We start from the raw sequence: 17141 nt of genomic DNA on the forward strand, positions 1-17141 counted from the left end.
AGAAACCAGACATTTATGGGTAAATGTGAAACTACAAAACACCTGATGCCAGCTGCTGGTGGCGTAGGAGCCAGATCTGAATGACGGTGTCACATACAACTCCACCCAGTAGTAGCAATGAAGGGTATGCTCATAGAGGTCCCTACACCGGATCCTGTGACACCTTGATTGGATCATAGCATGTTGCACCTTGTTCTGTTTGTCCACCACTGTTAAATGTGGCCTCCAGCCTTTTCAGGTGAGGAGACCCACAGAGAAGCCGAATATTGCAGCCGAGGTGGCGGTGTGTCTTGGGAGGTGAGAAAGTTGGGTGGTCACCCAGGGCCACTGGGTCTCCCATTTCTCAGGGGCTACAACCATTACAGGAGTAGAACTGATCCCTTGATGGAACCAGCCTGTCCGGGTGGGGCAATGGATGTTGCATGGATCATCAGGGTTCCACAGGTCCACGGGTGTGGTCCACCGTGAGTCGTTGTGGAGCGCGCGTGGCCTGACTTTATAGGGTGGGGCTAAGGTAGTATCTACCACCACCAGCTTTCACTTTACTGGGCGAAAGGGGCAGCCTGTCACTGGCAGGACAAATGCATGTGAAGAGGTGGAGCCTGAAGGGGGGTACTGGGAGAGAAATTCCCATGTACAGCAGACATATGCAGTCAGGAGGCAAAAAGGCAATCCGCTGGGGGAATGTGCTGATAAAGTACTAACCTTGTCAACCTAAGGGAATGTTCATACAGATGAACTTGTACAGGATAATAAATGTATTTGAAGAAATAACTGCCCCACTGTCCTCTTTGAAGACAGAAAAGCCCACTTTTTCCTAAAACTGAAAACCAAATTGTTAACTTTGCTTTCAGTGGCCAATAAACCCCAGTGACCTGCACCGACATACGACAAAGCCAACTTCGTTACATTGCCACAAACTAGTAAAGTAGCCTGGAGCTTTGCAAAGCCCACCTCAAGGTGCCGACATCGGAATATCCAGCTGCCGCCTCCAACGTTATTTCACATTCCTTAATTTCAACAACATGTAGCCTTCGCTCAAACCCCCCTGTTGGTAGCAAGACCAGTATTTTGAGCGCATAGGGTGGAGAAACGAAGAAAAACATCGGAAATATCTTAAATCCTAGAGATGTTGGGCGTATATATGATAGCCTTGCGTCACATTTGCACCACGCAAAGTGGGAGATGTGTGACGCAAGGCTCTGCGTCAGGTTTATGAAGCCATGTAAAGCCACATTGCTTGGCTCTGAGTGGTCTCATGAATCTAGAATAAGGCAACGCATCACAATTTCCTGCATCGACTTACTCTGCGCAAGGAAGCCGTTCCATGGGCGTTGCGGTGAGTGCTACTCTTAGGTCCACATATCAGTTTAAGGACACTGTAGCATTATTGAAGAGCTGTCCAGGGGTTGTACAGAAACAATGAACAAGGGGTAATCCAAACTAGAGCCTTGAGGAAGTCTAAAATGCATAGGAGAAGAGTTTAACCGCAACTTTCCAATTTTTCAAGTTGTGTTTGGTAATGTCTTTCTTTGACTGGTAGTGGGGTCTCGCGATTTATGCTCATGTGTTGGGGGAGGGGATCTAGTAGGAATGACAGCCTAATGCTTCCTGAGGGCTAACAGCTAGAAGGAGAATTGGGAATCATCCCACTGACAAACAGGGGTGAATGACTCTTGAGACATGACATTCTTCGGTCAGGTAGATCTTTCTTCTCCAATAAAGCAGAGGCAACTTGCCTTCTTTCTTGACAAAGATTTGGCAAATAATGTTATTGTTTTTGGAGGCGAGGGTGGAATTCTTACTGAGCCACTTTAAAGGAAAATACTTTTCAGGATCTGCGCCACCATATGCAATTGTTTTTAGATGTCTCTGTGGGACTTGGAGTGCTGAGTAGCAACTATATATAATATATATGGCATAAAATCATAGTCCCAGAGGTGTCTTGTGTTGGAAGTTAACTTACAATTGTTGTGTTCCTTGAAACAATAGCTTAGTAAGAATTTTGATGAAGAGGCTCCTTATACCATTTCATCACTGTTAAATGTTTGGCCCTGGAGGCACAATGACAGAAAATAAATAACTTGAGAAGTTGCTCAGCACCTCCATGCCACAATGCATGTTAGAGTAGACTTGTGAGGCCATCCCAGGCTCCAGGCACACTGAGGCCCTCATTACGAGTGTGGCAGTCTTAAGACCTCTGTCATAGTGGTCGTCCGACTGCCACATTACGACTGCCGGCACCGCCAGTCGACAGCATGGTGGTCTCGATGGTCGTAATCTGCCCTCCGGATTACGAGTCCCCTTTCCGCCAGCCTTTGCATGGCAGTCAGACAGCCATGCAAAGGCTGGCAGAAAGGGGTCCTCGGCGGCCCCATGGGGTCCCCTGCACTGCCCATGGACTTGACAGGGGCAGTGCAGAGGCCCCCATGGACAGCCCCGTCGCACTTTTCACTGCCCATCATTTTAGCGCCTGGTCTGAGCAAGTGTTAAAAATGACTGAAAAATGGCGCAGTGAAATGTTGTACATTTCACTGCGCCATTTTTTTGGGCTTCCCTGCATCAGATCACCCCCTTTGCATACTTTATGCCTGGTGCAGGCATAATGTTTCACAATAGTTTACAAAGTGGCGCAATGTAAGCATTGCTCTACTTTGTTAATGCAGCGTGGGAGAAAGACCTCCTTAACACCACACTAACGTAAAATAAATTATGCTAGGGTGGCGCAAGGTGGCACTAAGGGCTTGTAAATATGGCCCTTAGTGGTCAGGCTGACTTATTTTGGTCAGCCGGCCACCACAAACATATTTCTGACCCCCTGGATGTGCAAGCCCATGCTCTAAAATGCCAGAAACAATGCCTGCTCCGGCAGGATGGCTAGTGAATCTGCATTCCATGGCCAGGGACTTCAAAGCCCACTCCACCTTTGGTATGCATCCCTAGCTTCCCCAGACCTGGGAGTTGCCACCCCCTGAGGCCAACTTGGCACCAGGACAGGTGGGAAAATTAGTTATGCAGTTGGCGCATTCTATCTTTGGGCTAGCCACACCCCTACATTGGGCCACCCAAAGTGGACACTCGAGAAAGGGTTCCACCATGTTGATTTTGGTGGAAATAGGAATTCTGGGAGAGGGATATGCCCATGTCCTACAGGAAGTGGTCATATAGAGGGTGTAGTCACCCCAACAGTAAGTAGCCCTTTGTCTACTACTCTTCATTCCCCAAGCGTCCCAAAATCGAGTATTTAGGTGGCCTCTTGACACCAGAAGAAACTATTCCTCCGACCCAAAAATAAGATGACAAAGAAGAGCCATAGGGGCAAGAACTGTGGATGCCTGGTGGAATTTTGGCGCAATACCCTGCCTGCCTACCTGCTTCTTCACTGAGGCCTTGGAGGTTATAAAGCCATTCGCCAGCCCATCAGCATCTCCCTTGAAGTAGAGAGGCCGCTTCCCTTCTTCCTCCAGGCACCAACCATAAAGTCCGGCTCACCATACTGATGACCACCAGATTCACTGAGGAAGCAGCCACCCATAAGGAAGTCACCATGTTCTAAGAGGCCAGTCCCATCTCTCCTCCAAGTGAGAAGACATCAGGACCAGTCATAGCCGTCCTGCACCAATACCTAGGGAACCTGACCCTTTGCATCAACCAAGGCGTATTGAAGTCCAATCCAGATTCCAATGTCTCATCCAAAGTCCAGCCATTAAGGGACATCAGCATCGCAGAGGACATCATCCAGAGAGGTCCAGCAGCCTTGTTTGTCCCTTTTCTTGCAGGTCCACCAAAGAGCAGTGGGCACCTTGACACAAGAGCCCCAACGGCAAAGACCCACTGTGCCCAAGCTCCACGCCCTACGACAACCAATAGTGCTCCCTTGCTCCCAGGACCCACGCTGACCGAGCCCACATTGGGAGCTCCCAGACTTGTCCCCAAGTCCCCCCTTGCAGTCTCTTTTTAGGTGGCCCCTCTGATAACCAACTGTGCGGTGCTCAATACACCCGATTCAACTAGCACCACTGCACCCAGATGCCCCAGGCCAGGTAAACTGTGTGACTCATTTTGCTTGTGACCTTGAACTCCTAGCACACTACAATCCACAGAGGACCCCCGAGAACTGATTGCAAGGGTGCCTTTGCAGTAGAAGTACTTAAGGAACCGTTACCACATAAAAGCGAATTTGAGTAAAAATGTTACTTGCTAAATTCATATAACCGCAACAGTACCTAACTTCTTTGAAGTTTTCTAGTGTTGAAACATTATATAAACCAAGTAATGATTTTTCAAAACATTGGTCTCGAGTTCCTTCTTGAGTGTTGTAGAAATTACCATCTTGCCTGGCATGTTACCCCCATATTTCACTGTATATATGTTGTTTTAGTTGTATGTGTCACTGGGACCCTGCCAGCCAGGGCCCCAGTGCTCATAAGTGTGCCCTGTATGTGTTCCCTGTGTGATGACTAACTGTCTCACTGAGGCTCTGCTATCCAGAACCTCAGTGGTTATGCTCTCTCTGCTTTCCAAATTGTCACTAAAAGGCTAGTGACTAAATTTACCAATTCACATTGGCATACTGGTACACCCATATAATTCCCTAGTATATGGTACTGAGGTACCCAGGGTATTGGGGTCCCAGGAGATCCCTATGGGCTGCAGCATTTCTTTTGCCACCCATAGAGAGCTCTGACAATTCTTACACAGGCCTGCCACTGCAACCTGAGTGAAATAACGCCCACGTTATTTCACAGCCATTTACCACTGCACTTAAGTAACTTATAAGTCACCTATATGTCTAACCTTAACCTAGTGAAGGTTGGGTGCAAAGTTACTTAGTGTGTGGGCACCCTGGCACTAGCCAAGGTGCCCCCACACCATTCAGGGCAAATGCCCCGGACTTTGTGAGTGCAGGGACACCATTACAAGCGTGCACTATCCATAGGTCACTACCTATGTACAGCGTCACAATGGTAACTACGAACATGGCCACGTAACATGTCTAAGATCATAGAATTGTCACCCCAGTGCCATTGTGGCATTGGGGGAACAATTCCATGATCCCCCCCGGGTCTCTAGCACAGAACCAGGGTACTGCCAAACTGCCTTTCCGGGGTCTCCACTACAGCTGCTGCTGCTGCCAACCCCTCAGACAGGTTTCTGCCCTCCTGGGGTCCAGGCAGCCCTGGCCCAGGAAGGCAGAACAAAGGACTTCCTCTGAGAGAGGGTGTAACACCCTCTCCCTTTGGAAATAGGTGTGAAGGCTGGGGAGGAGTAGCCTCCCCCAGCCTCTGGAAATGCTTTGATGGGCACAGATGGGCCCATCTCTGCATAAGCCAGTCTACACCGGTTCAGGGATCCCCCAGCCCTGCTCTGGCGCAAAACTGGACAAAGGAAAGGGGAGTGACCACTCCCCTGACCTGCACCTCCCAGGGGAGGTGCCCAGAGCTCCTCCAGTGTGTCCCAGACCTCTGCCATCTTGGAAACAGAGGTGTTTGTGGCACATTGGACTGCTCTGAGTGGCCAGTGCCAGCAGGTGACGTCAGAGGCTCCTTCTGATAGGCTCTTATCTCTCTTGGTAGCCAATCCTCCTTCTTTGGTAGCCAAACCTCCTTTTCTGGCTATTTAGGGTCTCTGCTTTGGGGAATTCTTCAGATAACGAATACAAGAGCTCACCAGAGTTCCTCTGCATCTCCCTCTTCACCTTCTGCTAAAGGATCGACCGCTGACTGCTCAGGACGCCTGCAAAACCGCAACAAAGTAGCAAGACGACTACTAGCAACCTTGTATCGCTTCATCCTGCCGGCTTTCTCGACTGTTTCCAGGTGGTGCATGCTCTGGGGGTAGCCTGCCTCCTCTTTGCACCAGGAGCTCTGAAGAAATCTCCTGTGGGTCGACAGAATCTTCCCCCTGCAACCGCAGGCACCAAAAGACTGCATCACTGGTCCTCTGGGTCCCCTCTCAGTCCAACGAGCGTGGTCCCTGGAACTCAGCAACTCTGTCCACGTGACTCCCACAGCCAAGTGACTCTTCAGCCCAAGTTTGGTAGAGGTAAGTCCTTGCCTCCCTATGTTAGACTGCATGGCTGGGTACAGCGTGATTTGCAGCTGCTCCGGCTCCTGTGCACTCTTCCAGGATGTCCTTTGTGCACAGCCAAGCCTGGGTGCCCGACACTCTTTCCTGCGGCATCGTGGGACTCCCTTTTGTGACTTCGGGTGGACTCTGGTTCACTTTTCTTGGTACTTCAGTGGGTGCTGCCTGCTTCTGTGAGGGCTCCCTATGTTGCTGGGTGCCCCCTCTGTCTCCTCCTCCAAGTGGCCACATCCTGATCCCTCCTGGGCCACAGCAGCACCCAAAAATCTCCACCGTGACCCTTGCAGCTAGCAAGGCTTGTTTGCAGTCTTTCTGCATGGGAACACCTCTGCAAGCTTCATCGCGACGTGGACATCCGTCTTCCAAAGGAGAAGTTCCCAGATCTCTTCTTTCTTGCAGTGACCACTCCCCTGACCTGCACCTCCCCTGGGAGGTGCCCAGAGCTCCTCCAGTGTGCTCCAGACCTCTGCCATCTTGGAAACAGAGGTGCTGCTGGCACACTGGACTGCTCTGAGTGGCCAGTGCCAGCAGGTGACGTCAGAGACTCCTTCTGATAGGCTCCTCCAGGTGTTGCTAGCCTATCCTCTCTCCTAAGTAGCCAAACCTCCTTTTCTGGCTATTTAGGGTCTCTGCTTTGGGCAATTCTTTAGATAACGAATGCAAGAGCTCATCAGAGTTCCTCTGCATCTCTCTCTTCACCTTCTGCCAAGGAATCGACCACTGACTGCTCTGGAAGCCTGCAAAACTGCAACAAAGTAGCCAAGACGACTACTGCAACCTTGTAACGCTGATCCGGCCGCCTTCTCGACTGTTTTCCTGGTGGTGCATGCTGTGGGGGTAGTCTGCCTCCTCTCTGCACTAGAAGCTCCGAAGAAATCTCCTGTGGGTCGACGGAATCTTCCCCCTGCAATCACAGGCACCAAAAGACTGCATCACCGGTCCTCTGGGTCTCCTCTCAGCACGACGAGCGAGGTCCCTTGAACTCAGAAACTCTGCCCAAGTGACACCCACAGTCCAGTGACTCTTCAGTCCAAGTTTGGTGGAGGTAAGTCCTTGCCTCCCCACGCTAGACTGCATTGCTGGGTACCGCGTGATTTGCAGCTGCTCCGGCTCCTGTGCACTCTTCCAGGATTTCCTTTGTGCACAGCCAAGCCTGGGTCCCCAACACTCTAACCTGCAGTGCACGGCCTCCTGAGTTGTCCTTCGGCATCGTGGGACCTTCCTTTGTGACTTCGGGTGAGCTCCGGTTCACTCCACTTTGTAGTGCCTGTCCCGGCACTTCTGCGGGTGCTGCTTGCTTCTGAGAGGGCTCTTTGTCTTGCTGGACGCCCCCTCTGTCTCCTCACGCAATTGGCAACATCCTGGTCCCTCCTGGGCCACAGCAGCATCCAAAAACCCTAACCGCAACCTTTGCAGCTAGCAAGGCTTGTTTGCGGTCTTTCTGCACGGAAACACCTCTGCAAGCTTCTTCACGACGTGGGACATCCATCCTCCAAAGGGGAAGTTTCTAGCCCTTGTCGTTCTTGCAGAATCCACAGCTTCTACCATCCAGTGGCAGCTTCTTTGCACCCACAGCTGGCATTTCCTGTGAATCTGCCCACTCCCGACTTGATCGTGACGCTTGGACTTGGTCCCCTTGTTCCACAGGTACTCTCGTCTGGAAATCCATCGTTGTGGCATTGCTGGTGTTGGTCTTCCTTGCAGAATTCCCCTATCACAACTTCTGTGCTCTCTGGGGAACTTAGGCGCACTTTGCACCCACTTTTCAGGGTCTTGGGGTGGGCTATTTTTCTAACCCTCACTGTTTTCTTATAGTCCCAGCGACCCTCTACAAGGTCCCATAGGTTTGGGGTCCATTCGTGGTTCGCATTCCACTTCTAGAGTATATGGTTTGTGTTGCCCCTGTACCTATGTGCTCTCATTGCAACCTATTGTGACTATACATTGCTTGCACTGTTTTCTATTGCTATTACTGCATATTTTTGGTATTGTGTACATATATCTTGTGTATATTTGCTATCCTCATACTGAGGGTACTCACTGAGATACTTTTGGCATATTGTCATAAAAATAAAGTACCTTTATTTTTAGTATATCTGTGTATTGTGTTTTCTTATGATATTGTGCATATGTCACTAGTGGTATAGTAGGAGCTTTACACGCCTCCTAGTTCAGCCTAAGCTGCTCTGCTAAACTTACTTTTCTATCAGCCTAAGCTGCTAGACACCCATCTACACTAATAAGGGATACCTGGACCTGGTGCAAGGTGTAAGTACCCCTTGGTACCCACTACAAGCCAGGCCAGCCTCCTACAACCGTAAACTCCCCTTTGCCCACCAAAAGTTTTCATTTTGCACCTTCTGATGGCTGCAGTGTGGTGGTGGATGGAGGAGCCTCCTGGCCCGCCTCTGCACCTTCTGATGGCTGCAGTGTGGTGGTGGATGGAGGAGCCTCCTGGGCAGCCTTTGCACCTTCTGATGGCTGCAGTGTGGTGGTGGATGGAGGAGCCGCCTGGCCCGCCTCGGCACCTTCTGATGGCTGCAGAGTCGTGGTGGATGGAAGAACCTCCATGGTAGCCTCTGCACTTTCTGATGGCTGCAGTGTGGTGATGGATGGAGGAGGCTCCTGGGCAGCCTCTGCACTTTCTGATGGCTGCAGTTCATCAGCTCCCGGTGGGGGCCCGTGACAGCTGGTGGTGGAGGTGTCACCCTGACAGCCTCCGTTGGAGTAGAGGGCTTCGTCTCCTCCAGTACATGGGGCGTGGATCCCTTCCCCTTCCTGTCTGGTGGTGCAGGCTCCTTCCCCTTCTTGCCTGGTGGTGCAGGCTCCTTCCCCTTCTTGCCTGGTGGTGTGATATCCTTACCACCACGAGTAGGTGGTGCTACCACTGTCCCCGTGGACTGTTTCGCTGAGGTGCTGGACTGTGTCCTTGTTACCCTGCTCACACGGGCAGGGCAGGGGGAGGTTGAGGGAAGAGGTCAAGCTGGGAAAGGAAAAGCTTTTTAGGGACATTGGGGCGGGAGGAGAGAGGAGTAATGGGAGTGGAGGTTGAGGGAGTGGTTGTTGGAGGTGTATGTCTGCTGGACTTGGGTGCAGGTGCATGGGCTGTAGGCTGATGTGAGGTGGATGGCTGTTGCGTGTGTGAGTGCTTGCGTTTGTGTCCTTTCAGGGGGGCAGACAGGGTGGGAGTGGACAGAGGGGACGCATGCATGTCTGTTGCGGAGGTGTCTGCCAGTGAGGTGTTTGTTCTGCTGGGTGTGGTGATGGTGGTAGTCGATTTTGATGTAGTGCATGCAGGTGTGAGTGTGGACATGACTGGGAGGGAGGTGGAGGAAGAGGAGGAGGTGGAGACAGTGGAGGCAGTGGATGTTGTCATGTCTAAACTGTATGGTGTTTGCGTGAGTGCTTGTGGGATGAAGTGTGGTGCCTGTGTTTGCCTGTGCCACTCTTGGGTGTTGTCTTGTGCGCATGCTCATCTGTATGTGTGCCTGGGATGGGTTGGGGTTGAGGAGAATGGGACTGGGAAGTGGTAGTTGGAGGGGGGGCGGTAGAAACAGGTACAATGGCTGCCATCAGAGAGGAGGCCAGAGCCTGAATCGATCTCTGTTGGGCCCCCAGTCCACTGTGAATGCCCTCCAGGAATGTATTGCATTGCTGCATCTGGGATGCCAGCCTCTGGATAGCATTCACCATGGTTGACTGCCCTACAGAGATGGATCTCAGGAGGTCAATAGCCTCCTCACTCAGGACAGCAGGGCTCAATAGGGCAGGGCCTAAGTGCCTGGGGCGAAGGAGATGCCCATCCTCCTGGGTGAGCGGGCACAGGAAACTCGCTGAGGGGGTGTTGGGAGGGCTGTGCTGGTACGGGGGTGGTGGCTGTACCTGCAGCTGGGGTGGTCACAGAGGTGTCCGCCACCACCAGGGAGCTCCCATCGGAGGAGGTATCTGAGTCTGTGTTGTCTCCTCCAGTATCCGCAGTGGTGCTCCCCTCGCCCTCCGTCCCACTGGTTCACTCGGCGTCAGTGGGCTCAGCCTCCTGGGTCATGTGAGATGCAGCTCCCTCTGTCGCTAGTGCCCCTGCTCCTCTGCCAGATGATGCTAATGCACACAAGGACAGGATGACAAATCAAGAAAGGGGGGGAAGAGACAAAGGATACACTGGGTCAATGACTGCACCAACACCACAGTTGGCATAAACATCACCGTCACACACAGGGGACAGGCTTAAGCACTATGCATTGCGCTACCAGAGATATGGCTAGTCACTAAAGAAAGATGAGGACCACACCCCGCCAACTGCAGCACTCCTGGGACCAACAATACCCTGGCTGACATGGACTGCTAACAAGCTAGTTCACCTGTATTTGCCATTCACCCATTAACCTTCAGATGACCCATGCTGCAATGTCTGGCCTGGCCTTAGGGGCACACACTAACACACATCCACCACCCAGATTTCACCCCACCAGCTAAAATATGTATTGATACCCACTGCACTCACCCCCTTGTGGCTGCTGCGATGCCCTCAAGCGCCCATCCAGCTCAGGGTAGGCCACCCCAGAATGTGGGCCATCAGGGGGTCTGGGTCTGATGGGCACCCCTTCCTCATTGGGAGGCCTTCCCTAGCTGGGCCTCCACAGTCTTTCGTGCCCAGTGTCTCAGGTCTTCCAACCGTTTCCGACAGTGGGTGCTCCACCTGCCATAGACACCCAGGTTCCACACGTCCTTGGCGATGGCACGCCATAATCCCATCTTTTTGAAGGGCGCTGACCTGCAGAGGTATTAAAGACAGGAGAACCCCATTAAACAAACAGTCCAAGCTGTCACACAAATGGCCCACCATACCCGTTTACATCACATTGGCACACATATAGCCCAGCCCACAACATGTCCGGCACCAAGTGGACATCCACCCACCCCACTTACACGAGGCCTTAACACAAAAATCCATGCATTCATGCCACATGCTTCGAGCCCACAGTGTACTCACTTGTTGGTCTGGAGGCCCATACAGATGTCCGTACTGGGGTAGGACCCCATCGACCAGTCACTCCAACTCCTCCGAAGTGAAGGCAGGGGCCCTTTCCCCAGTCACACGGGCCATGGTAGGTTCCAGAAACAGGTCACAGCAGCACACGCAGTGTAGGTGTTTTCCTGTTGAAGGTCAGGAAACAAGTGAGGATTGAGATAGAAAATGGCGGTCACGTCCGCGGCGGTGTACACCGTCACCGCCGACGTAGATCCCCATTGGCCACTGTACTCCATAGAGCCCCATATTATCAAATGAGGAATTGCACGGCAGTGCAAGACCGCCTTCCGCCACGACACCCAATGTCGGCAGAGTTGCCTCACTCCCACCTGTCCCTACATACAGGACAGGCGGTCACCATTTCAGGGGGTGCGGGGACAGGCATACCGACAATTGCTGCATCACAGATTGGATTGGCACATACGTCGCCATTAACACTGTACCAATACATAAGTGCACCATGTGGACAAGCAGCAGTTATTGGTGGACAAGGTGACTGAGTGGGACACAAGGGGGACAATCAGGAGAGTCTCATTTCCTGGTGGCAGTCTTGGCAAGTGTCTCTGGCTTCTGTATGGGTCGGAGGGAACATTTGTGGCGTGGTTTACCTTCTGTAGGGGGAGGGATGCTGGTGGCCTGTGGGTCCTGTGGCGGGGCCTCCTGCCCACTAGCGGCAGCAGAAGTGGAGGGCTGGTCAATGGACTGGCTAGTGGTAGTGGCCTGCTGGTGTGCTGTTCCTCCCTCATGATGTTGGCCATGTCTGCCAGCACCCCTGCTATGGAGATCAGGGTGGTGTTAATGGCCTGCAAGTCCTCCGTATCTCCTGATACTGTCCCTCCTGCAGCCGCCTGTTCTCCTGCACGTTGTCAAGGATCTGGCCCATCGTGTCCTGGGAATGTTGGTAGGTTCCCAGGATCTCGGAGAGTGCCTCCTGGAGGATCGGGTCCCTAGTCCTGTCCTCCCCCTGGTGCACAGCAGTCCTCCCAGTGTCCCTGTAGGCCTGTGCCTCTGTCCCCTGAATGGTGTGCCCACTGCCACTGATCCCAGGTCCCTGATTGTCTTGGGGGCGAGGTGTGGCCCGGGGTCCCTGTACAGGTGGCCACACTGCTGATTAATGTGTCCCGGGGACAGAGGTGTGGGTACGCTGGGTGGGTGCTGTGGTGTTGGATCCTGATGGGGGAGGCTCTGTGGTGGACTATGAGTGGGCTTGGGTGACCGGCTGTCCAGTGGTCTCTGATGTGCCAGGTAGGTCCTCCAGATCCAGAAGTCCAGAGTTACTGTCATCACTGGGGGCATCTTCTGTTGGGGGATTGGATAGTCGTGGCACCTCCTCTCCACTGACATTGGCTGGGGTACCTGTGGGGATGTAAGTGATGTATTATGCTTAATGTGTATGACACTTGTACATTTCTGGCTTCTCCTCTATCGCTGGTCTTGCCCTGCCACCTTTTGCTTGTGTATGGTGATGTATTGTGGGAAGTTAGTTTCCCTATGCTGTGCATGCTTTAGTGATGGGTGTCCATGCAGGGCCGGGTGGGGTGTCCATGCATTGGAATAGCATGCAGGGCTTGGTATTGGGGTTAGTCATATGTGTAGGTGCAGTGTGTGGGATGGAGTGGAGTGATGGGAGTGAGGGTGAGGGTGTGAGATTGCATGCAGGTATGGGGGTGATAAGTACTAAATATTGACTTACCAGTATCCAGTCCTCCGGCTACTCCAGCGAGTCCCTCAGGATACAGTATTGCCAGTACTTGCTCCTCCCATGCTGTGAGCTGTGGGGGAGGAGGTGGGGGTCCACCGCCAGTCCTCTGTATGGCAAGCTGGTGCCATGCTGCAATGTGTTGTGCAGTGTTGGTGAGAGTGTGTTAAGTAATGTGGTGGGGTGTGTAATGTGGGGTGTGTGAGGGATGTATGGGTTTAAGTGGTGTGTGTCTAGTTGTCTAAGTGGTCTTGGTGTCAGCCTGGTGGTAATAATTTGTATTTGTAAAGGGTTGTGGGTAATGTGTGTGTGTATTTTATAGTGGTGTGGGTGTGTATTTTATAGTGGTGTGGGTGTGTGGGTGTGGTATTAGTATTGTATTATATAGTATTGTTCGATGTGGTGTTGTTTTGGATGTGGGTGTCCAGTCTGAGTGCAGCAGTATGTATTGGCAATGGTTTACCGCCATTGAATGTCCACCGTGGTGATTCGTGGGTCATAATGTGATGGGTGTTGTTTTTCTGGTGTAACGGTATGGGTTTTGGGACCGCCACTTTATCACTGACCTTTGGCCTAGTGTATGTGGCTGTATTCTGTCGGACTGGTGTGTGTGTTTCATAATATGGTGAATGGACATTCGCCACTGTGGCGGTATATTGGCGGCCGTCAGCTTGGCGGTAGGCGGCATTTACTGGCAATGTCATAATGAGGACCTACAATCAATCAATCAATCAATCAATAATTTATAAAGCGCGCTATGTACCCGTTAGGGTTTCGAGGCGCTAGGGGGGGGGGGGTGCTGCTATCGTTCGAAGAGCCATGTCTTGAGGAGTCTCCTGAAGGTGAGGAGGTCCTGGGTCTGGCGCAGTGAGGTCGGGAGAGAGTTCCAGGTTTTGGCGGCGAGGTAGGAGAAGGATCTGCCGCCAGAGGTCTTGCGCTGGATTCGGGGGACGATGGCGAGGGCAAGGTTGGCAGAGCGTAGTTGACGTGAGGGAACGTAGAAGTTGAGTTTGGTGTTCAGGTAGGCGGGTCCGGTGTCGTGTAGAGCCTTGTGTGCGTGGGTGAGGAGTTTAAAGGTGATCCTCTTGTCCACGGGGAGCCAGTGGAGATCCTTCAGGTGAGGGGAGATGTGACATCGGCGGGGTATGTCGAGGATCAGGCGGGCGGATGCGTTCTGGATGCGTTGGAGTCGTTTGATGTCTTTTGTTGGGATGCCTGTGTAGAGTAGAGGTGTACATGTTTTCTAGCGCCTAGAACTCAAAAGCGCCACTCTAGAAATCTGGTCGCACTCAACCAGGGCAAAGTCAAAAGTTGAGACCAACCACGATGGAACCCTGCTCGGCTACATTGAGCAGGAGACCTTAGTTAAAGTTTTACAATAACTCTTAATCATTTTCTTGAAGATTTTCGATGAAGTGACAAGTTGAGGCCGACCTCGCAGGAGCTTTCTTCGGATGCGCTGCACAGGAGGCCTTGGTTAAGTTTACTACATTCCAACTTTTTCGGGACAGAAATCTTCATCCAGTTGAAAGTTGAAGCCAACCTCGATGGAGCCCTCATCGGATACACTGCGCGGGAAGTCTTGGTTAAACTTTTATCTTCGGACTTAGAAACTTTTCTGGAGCTTTTCTTACCAGAGGTTGGATGACCCTCCTCAGAAAGCCACTTCTGATACAACTTCGTCAGATTGTCTTCCACGCGCCCCCGGTCAAATCCTGGAAGTCTGGGGCTCTGGAGCTTTTCAGCTAGACAAACCTGCAAGTCTGGCCAGATCACAGTCGATGTTGGCCTGCTTGACTCACGATGTCATGTTTGTCCACTTATAGAGCTTTTTTTCAAAGTTGCTCCAAACTTCTCCAAGCTTCTGGATCTTCTTCCAGAAGTATGTTTAGGTCCTTCAGGTGTCCACACGCCATGGTTCCAGAAGCTCTGAATTGCTCCTTGGGTGTTAGGACTCCAACTCCCAGAGTGCACCTTGTTCAAATCCTAAAATGACCACTGGTCAGCTGAGCTATTTGTGCAGGACTTGATGCAGGGGACTCTGGTCAGCTCCTTTCTACCTGTAGCTTACAGGAAGTCCTTTCATGGAGTTGTAGAAATAAGGCAAAGTCCTTGTCTTGGTGAAGCCCAAAGTGTGCAGCTTATGCAGTCCTTCTGAGTGCAATGTCCAGGTGCAGGCCAGGGGCCCAGCAGGGCAGTCCTTCTTCTTCTTGTCTTTTTCCAGTAGGGATCTGAAGTGTGAGGCAGCTCTGCCATATTTATCCTTGCTCCTGGGATGGTAAGGAGGGGGTGCTCCTTTCCAATCATGTGCAGGCCACCATCCTCTAGAGTGACCACTTCTTGGGAAGTGTGGCAAGAATCAATCCCAGGGAGCAACATTCCTCCAAAATCCAAAATGGCAAAATTTCAATATTAGGGGCATATTTATACTCTGTTTGTTCTGAATTTGCGTCATTTTTTAATGCAAATTTGGTGCATACTTAACTCCATATTTATATTTTTATGCTAGACATGTCTAACGTAAAAATATAGGAGTTTGCTCCATTTTTTGGATGTGTGAACCTACCATGCGCCAATAAGATGCAAGATAGGCATTCCAATCCAACAAATGGCACTATCCCCATAGCGCCATATTTATACCCCTTTGGAAAAATTACGCATGGGTGGGATGCGGCCCTAAATATAGGTGCTAAGTGTGCTTAGCGCCATTATTTAACACCTGGGTCAGACCAGACGTTAGGGGACCTGAGGACCCATTTCCATGGTTAAACACCATCGAATGGGACCACTGGTGCCCACCCTAAGCCCCAGGAACACCCGCACCCACATCAGAGGGACACCACAGGATGGGACCCTATCCCGGGTAAGTATAGGTAAGTATTAGGGGATTTTTTTAAAAGTATTTGTATTTGTATTTGTATTTGTATTTGTAAAGTGCATTCCGGCCAAGGCATCGAAGCGCTCAGAAGGTAAAGTGAGGTGCCGAAAGAATAAAGGAAGATTCAAAGGAAATTAGCGCGGGAAATGTCAAATGTTGACTAGCCTCCTAAAGGCCAAGAAATGTTGGCCCATATTTATACTTTTTGACGCAAACCAGCACCAGCGCTGGTTTGCGTCAAAGAATTTGACGCTGGCTAATGCCATTCGAACACACCAGGCAGGTGCCTTATTTACGTTAGCCGGCGCTGCGGCCTGGTTGGAGTAAAAAAAAATGACTCTAACCGGGCAACAAGGGTGTAGGGAAAAAATGGGGGTTGTGCGTCAAAAAATGGTGCAAGTCAGGTTAGAGTAAAAAATCATGGCTCTAACCGGACTTGTGCCTTTTTTTGACGCACAACCCCCATTGAAATGACTCCTGTCTTAGGAAAGACAGGAGTCATGCCCCCTTGCCCAATGGCCATGCCCAGGGGATTTCTGTCCCCTGGGCATGGTCTTTGGGCACAGTGGCATGTAGGGGGGCCCAAGTTAGGCCCCACTATGCCACTTATAAAAGAAATTAAAATAGTTACCTCTACTTACCTGTACTTACCTGGGATGGGTCCCCCCATCCATGGGTGTCCTCCAGGGGTGGGCGAGGGTGGCAGGGGGTATCCCTGGGGGCATGGAAGGGCACCTGTGGACTGCTTTCATGGTCAGAGACCATGGAAATGAGCCCACAGGTCCCTTAATGCCTGTCCTCACCCAGGCGTTAAAAAACGACGCAAATCAGGCTTCTCCCATTTTTTAAGGCCCCCACGCTCCTGTGTGTCAAAATGATGCAGGAGTATAAATAAGCTGCACATGCCTAAAAGTCGTTTTTTCGTCGGGAACGCCTACCTTCCATGTCATTAACACAAGGTGGTTGCACGCATCGAGCAAATGACTCACACTGCTGAATTTTGACGTTCACGGGGTCGGGAGTCACAGTATAAATATAGTGTTAGGCATGCTCCTCTGTTCCTTCATGATAAACAGGGGAAGAGAATTCCAGCATTTGGCAGCAGCCACCGTAAATGCTTTTTCACCACATTTCACTTTATAGGTGCGGGGGACCTGAATACAGAAAGCTCCTATCGAACAAAGTTACCGATTGGGTTTGTACCAGCATAACCGGGAAGCCAAATATTTAGAACCATTTCCATGTACTGCTTTGTAGGTCAAGCATAAAGTCTTGAAGGTAATACGTTTAGCCACTGGAAGCCAATGCAGTTGTTTTAAACTGCTACTGGCCGGGGCTGAATGAGGAAGATTTAATATAGCACGGGCAGCAGTGTTCTGAATCCGCTGTAGCTTCTTCAGAGATGTCTTATCCAAATAGAGCATCAAAACATTGAAATAATCCATTTT

The sequence above is a fragment of the Pleurodeles waltl genome, chromosome 1_2 (genome assembly GCF_031143425.1).
Source record: "Pleurodeles waltl isolate 20211129_DDA chromosome 1_2, aPleWal1.hap1.20221129, whole genome shotgun sequence".
Lineage (NCBI taxonomy): Eukaryota > Metazoa > Chordata > Amphibia > Caudata > Salamandridae > Pleurodeles > Pleurodeles waltl.